A 6,849-nucleotide genomic window follows, 5' to 3' on the forward strand; every position below is an offset into this window, starting at 1 on the left:
ATAAAAGGGCCGCGAGACCGTATTTCATAGAAGAGCGGAGAAATCAATTTGGCGGTGGGGGCTCCGGCCGCCTGGCCGGGGCTGGACGTGTCCCCTCCGGTGTCCCCTCCGGTGTCCCCTCCGGTGTCCCCTCCGGTGTTCCTGGGCTCAGACACGGGTTCCTGTGCCCTGGGCCGCGAGGCTGGCTTGTGCTGTCCCGTGTCTCTGCCCAGGAAAAGCCGTTGCCGTGACCCCGGCTCAAGGAGCCCAGCTCGCTGCCCATCCCCGCTGGCATGGGGCCACCACAAGGCAGCAAAGGAAAAGCTGTTCCCCCTGGAGTAATTAACGGAGGGATATGGGCTGAGGCAGGATGTGTAGTCACAGGAAATACATTAGCTCCTTTCTGTCTGTTAAAGCAGCTGTAATCCTTCAACCTGTAAGTTCTTAAACAGCTGGATTGTGCTGTTATTTTCTCTGTGGCCACTGCATGGGAATGTTTGCCATGTAGTTGGGAAACCAACAGCAGAATTCCTCCCCTCGGTGCTTGGTTTTTGTTCTTGTATTTGAACACCAGAGTTTGGATGTTGCTGACACACACCAGTCTTAACTGGGAAGCCTCACTGGGAGCTGGGTGAAGTTATTCATGCTCTGGATGTCCCAGACAGAGATGAGCTCCAAGATGAGGTGCAGACAAACCTCCTGGAGCAGGGTGCCAGGGATTGTACCATTAGATAAGCTGTCACATTCCATGTCACACACCTGCAGTCAGGGAGGATGAATGAGGCTTCCCCAGGATCCTGGGGAAGGGGAGCAGGCAGCAATTATCTTTCCCCTCACCTATCCAAGAGAGGAATTTTGTAGCTGAGAAAGCCAGTGTAAGGGAGATTGGCTATACAGCAAAGGAAACGGACACAGGAAGAATGGGTCCTTGAAGCTTTAAAGATACATGTGGTTAAATACACTTTGCTTTGCCTCAGTTTTTCCCTGCTTCCTTATTTTTCCTCTGTACTTCCAGAGTTACTTGGTCACTGAGGACAAAAGTATTACTTCAGGTCTGGCCTAACAAATCATCCCAGTCAAAAAAAACAGGCAACGACCACTGAAGCAAAATATCTGGCATAGCTGTATCTAAAAATCCCTCAAACACTCAAATATTTCAGACCTTGACCACGTTTGCTGTGCAAGATTTCCCTGTGCTTGTGAATAGCAATGTAGTGACATACCTGTAGTTAGAATGATAATTTGTGATCCAAGCAGACACCAAAGGGCACCTTGTTGCCCAATGCTCTGGTTATTATTCAGACTTGTACACACTTATTCCTCTGCTTTTTAAGCCTGACCTGCTTAGCTCCTGCCCGTTGTCAGAAGTGAGTTTAGCTCTCTGCCTGAAGAGAAGACAGTGTTCTCCAGATAGAGAGACTCCACAGCAGGGATTCTGAATGAACATGCAGCTCTAGGATGGCATATCCACATGGAAATATTTTCAAGAACTACTATCCAAACCCTTTATTTGATGACTAGTGGTTATGAGCTTTTTTTAAACTTTCCTTTCTTATCACGTGAGACATTCCCTCTGGCCTCATCCTCTGCTACTCATCATCCTGCTCACCTCGCCTATAGACTCGTGGTGGCATTTCGGCTTGGACCTACATCCTTCTACCCGCTCTTCTGTCTCCTGAGTGGGGGACCCCCGTCCCGCAGGAGCGGGGGATGTGCAGACCCCCGGTGTTTTACTGTGCCCGCACCAGGGCCCCGCTGCGCCCCCGGCTGAGGGACCGGCACCGGCTGAGGGACCGGCACCGGCTGGGGCAGCGGCACCGACTGAGGGACCGGCTGAGGGAGCGGCACTGACTGAGGAACCGGCTGAGGGACCGGAACCGGCTGAGGGAGCGGCACTGAGTGAGGGAAGAGGCTGAGGGACCGGCACCGGCTGAGGGAGCGGCACCGACTGAGGGACCGGCTGAGGGACCGGCACCGGCTGAGGGAGCGGCACTGACTGAGGGAGCGTCTGAGGGAGCGGGCTGCGCCGTACGCGCATCGCCGCCAGGGGGCGCTGCGGCCGCGCCAGGCTCGCGGCTGAGGGCCAGGGACAGGGTATGTGGGGACAGGGAGTGGGTACGTGGGGACAGAGGGATATAGGGACAGGGGAACATGTGGACATGGGCACATGGGGAGATGGGGACAGGAGAATATGGGGAAAAAGGCACAGGGGAAATAGGGATGGGGACAGGAAGATATGGGGCCGGGGGAAGAGAGGGACAAGAAGATACGGGGTGATAAGGGACAGGGATATGGGGACAGCAGGATATGGTGACAGGGGATACAGGGAGAGGGGGACAGGGGAACATGGAGAAACAGGACATGGAACTGGGGGATGTGGGGAGAACATGAGGAACCTCCTGATGAACCACCGCCCCGTGCAGAGGCCATCCAGGCAGGAAAGTCACCTGTTAACCCCTCTGCTTGACTCTGGTGCTTAGGGGACACTGTGTAGAGCTACCAACAGGAAAAAAAAAAACCACCCAAGAATAGCACAAAAACTGTTTAAGTGCCATCATTTTGTCTCTGAATGGATTTAGAGGAGTTTGGGGGGCTTTTCTTTGGTTGATGTCTTTGTTGTTGTTTTGGTTTGGGGTTTTTTTTAAGCCCAAGGTGGAGCATTGAGGGTGGCACTGCTTCTCAGAGGGACAGACAATGCCCTGTCCCCCCAAAGCCCATTGCTGCAGGGGACAGCTGGCAGCCAGCCCGGTCCAGGGGCAAGAAGGGCCAGAGGTGACGCAGGGCTGTGCTCCCCATGGGCACAGAGCTGCCAGCAAAGCCCTGAACAGGCCATTTCCAGGGTCCTCACCTCAATCATTTCAGGAAGGGAGAAGAGCCCAGGTTGGTCAGATACAACAAAAGATACAGACAGCCCTGCCTTCCCCTTCTCCATCACCTGTTCTGATCCCAAACCAGCCGGCACATATTAGTCTGGAAGTGAAAAAAATGCTGCCTGTGATCCAAGCAGACAAACCCAGCCCTTCTGTCTAGGATAGGGTGGCTCACAGCCAGTGTAATTAACTGATGGCCAAAGGCTCCAGGTACTTACTGCCCCAAAGAAAAATCATCTGATTCACTCCCTCTATTGCACAAACCCTTCAGGAGCTTATATGCTTAATTACAGGGAACATGGTGCGTTAGGAGCCCAGATCCAACATTTAAGGGCGATGCCACAGACTTAGCAACCCAAAAAGGCTTGGGGAAGATAATCCTTGGATCAGGGTTGATTGTGCATTGGCAGCATATTGGAATGGAAATGACACCATGTCAATGCACAATGCATGGCACATGCATCCCAGACAGGGCCCAATCTTTCTTCCAGCCTGTATGAGCTAGCCTTACCATGGCCTCGAAAGCAAAAACCAGCATCCCTGGCAACTTGAGCATGATCTGAAGAAGAGAGAGGACAGCACAGCACTAAGCTGGACATCCTGCTGTGAGCTGGCAATACACACCCATCACTACTCCAGCAGCAGCACAGAAAAGTGTCACCTACTGAGTGAACAGTGCCCACCTGGCCATAACAGCAAGCCCAGAAAAAAGAGCAAGGCAAATGCACTCTGTCACAAGCACCACTCTCTTGAAGAGGAGGGCAACTGCAGCTTCTACCTTTGGGTTCTACAGCCTTTAATAGGGGCTGATCTCCTCCTCGGTGTCACATCCAATACAAGACCATCACAGCTTCTTGGCACCACAGTAATTATTAAATTATTAGTGTTAAACAGGTTTCAACCACTGCAGGTATTGGTATTATTATTACTAATAAATGCACACCATTTAAACTGGTGGGGCTAAGCTAAAGGGCTTTTAGTTTCTTTGAAGCATGAAGGAGAGTTTTTAAAATGTTGCTTACAAAAGGGATATTTGAGCTTCTTGCTCTTTTTCATCTTTATTAAGCCACGTTGCTGCTGGGAGGCAATGCAGCCATGTTTTTAAGGGAGAGATTGCTGTTCAGAAGGCGGCTGCCAGCAAGGAATGTGCAGTGATGCCAAAGAGTGAACCAGCAGTTATCCCTTTACACAGGCTGAGGAACTGGAACCCTACATTGTCCAGCAAACAGGATTTTAAATCAACAGCATTAATGAAATGTGGAAGTTGTAAAAGAAAACCAGCCTTTTGAGTTCTCTGAAGTTAGAAAAACAAAGTTAAAACATGGTTTGGCAGATTAATAGCCTGTTATTTTACCTGTTAATTACTTCATGACTAACTACTTTCTTCATTGCATGCCTGGCTCAGGAAATGTATGGCAATGTTTACCAAACTCTTTCTCCCTACTTATTCTCTAGGCTAAAGCAACTATGATTACAAGCATTTTCCACAGTTATTCCCTGCCCAGAATTTCAGTCTCAGTGCTGAAGAGCAGTCTCTCAGGGCTTTCCACCTCAGAAAAGTTTACAAAGGATGTCTTATTTCTGCTTTTAAAAATGGAAGAAACTGAGGCATCTGTAGAGAGCAGCCAGGAACAACAGACAATGAGACAACCTGAGCAGCAATTCTGCAACTCCTGCTCCAAGTTACCCATCCATTATTACAAAAAGTTAAGCTTCACACATTCATGGTCTCTATTCCTCCTCGAGGATGGTCCCTTCCCAGTCCTCCTACCCTCAAACATGGAAGGCTCAGGGGCCTAAAACAATCTCAGTATTGCCAGGATGACAAAGTTCAACTGTGAAGCAGTTGGGAACAAAGGAGGAATAGAGTGAACCAAGCAGCATGAGCATTGACCCTAGCCTTGAAAGTCCTAGAGACAAAGATGACTGAAAAAAATTAACATGCAACCCCTGCTGACTGCAATCAAAGCCTTTCAAGAGCCGCTGACACACTGCTACGCTAAGGGTTAAAAGACTACAGTAAACACTGCCTTAATGCTAAAACATCACACTGAACTCATTACTCTGTCAAGCAGGGCTGGAAATTTGATATTAATAAGCTCCCAGGATGGAAGAGCAGTGTTTTTACAGCACTACTAAAGAGGAAGTTCTAGCACCTAAAGTGACCCCCACTTTTCAAGGCTTATAACTGATTTCCCTTCACTCCAAGTTCCTCTATCCCATTTATAGACAAATACCACCAGCATCTTACTTCAAACATGCATTTTAACTTTGCTTCTCCAGCACTGAAAAAAAATTGCTGCCTAGGAGTGGCAGAGCTGAACTCCCCTTTTTTCTGAGTGGTGACACATTTCACCCTTGTACTGCAGAAGATTGATGTGGCATTCCCCCTCAGTTTACTCAGAATGCAGCTTAGGCAGGTAGTCCTGGCTCCAGCAGACTAAATATTCCCGTTTACCTTTGCCAAGCCACCCTCTTCTCTGTCTACTTTTGGGAAAAAAAAATACCCAGTTACTCACTGTTCGTGCCTTAAAGCAATCACCTTATTTTGCAAATTATTTCAGGACTAACAGAAGGCACTGACAGTTGTTTACACTGAAACTGTGCTAGGACAAACCTGAAAGCTTATGTCACTGCATTTCTTTTCTTGCCCAAACCTAATCCCAAACCTGCTTTGCTGCCCAGAGCAGACACTGCTGCTGTGTGTAAGTCCTGAGGGAGTTCAATTTCAATGCCAACCCTGTAATATTTGAATTCTTAACACAAACATTAAATAGAAGCAACTGGAAAATTCTTATATTGCAATTTTATTTTGATATCAAAATAGCAGCTGTTACTCTGAAATAAAATCCTGCACTGCTCCAGAGCCCAAAGATGACGTCTTGCACCCCACTAGTCAAAAAAATACAATGTGTGTATGAATTAAATCCAGCTCAGGTCCTGGCTCTGCAGCTTCTGTGAGGCAACATTTCTCTATTCTTGCAGGACAAACCATATCCAAGACAGATGCAATAGAAATGTCACTAATTGTTTACAACCCAGTAACTATTTTGTTGTTACTTGCGTTTCTTGCCTCCACGAGATGCAAGGAACTGAAGGCAGGGGTGGCTGGGTTAGCCAGGAGAGCTCTCCTGCTCAGCACCAGCATCTTTAGTTACATGATCCCCCAAGTCTTAGTTACTTTTTGGTTGTTGCTTTTGAGTTTGTCTTTTCTTTTTCCTTCCCCACCTGCAGGGTTCACTTTCACTTCAAGAACACAGGAGGACAACGAGGTCATACTAGTTTTTCCATTCACCATTGCAGGAGACATAGCCCTAAGCATGCAGCAGGAGCATCCCTTTCCCAGTTTACATGGATTGAGTGGTAGGCAGCTAATACATCCCATAAAACACCTACAGATTTATTCTTGATGATTGCAGCAACTCAAGCAGGAAAAGAGACGCAAGCACATTGGCTCAATATCTGGTAGCATATTATCAGCCCTCAGCCTGGGGTTTGGACGGGCCAGGCACAACACATTCAGGTATTTTCAGCAGAAAGCATCTTCTTTTTGTCTTGTTTTCTTACCTGACCACAAGACTGATGCTACAGTCACCTGCTTCCCCCAGGGCTGAGTCTACAGGAATTTCTCCTGAGACCAGCAGCCTCTTCTCCCTGGGAGTGTGCCCTTTAGAGCTGCCAAAGATTTACCTTAACCTCCCAAATCCCTCGGTTGCCACAGAAGTGGTACAACAAAGAGCCATCTGCGACAAGCCAAAGGGATTTTCTGCTTATCTTGTGAAAAGTTTTGCACTCAGGAGAGTCCTGCAAGGGGCATGAAGAGATGCCCATGTGCCTATAAACTGCACCAGAAGGAACAGGAGGAAAAGCCCCAAAGGTGCACTGAGATGTCCTCACGAGACAGTTTTCAGCTCCTTTCACCCTTCTTAAAAGTAAATCTCAATTGCCCAGGGCTCTGGACCCCAATATCTATCAGCCACATCCATAATCCACAACACTA

Source organism: Hirundo rustica, chromosome 10 (genome assembly GCF_015227805.2).
Source record: "Hirundo rustica isolate bHirRus1 chromosome 10, bHirRus1.pri.v3, whole genome shotgun sequence".
Taxonomy (NCBI): Eukaryota; Metazoa; Chordata; class Aves; order Passeriformes; family Hirundinidae; genus Hirundo; species Hirundo rustica.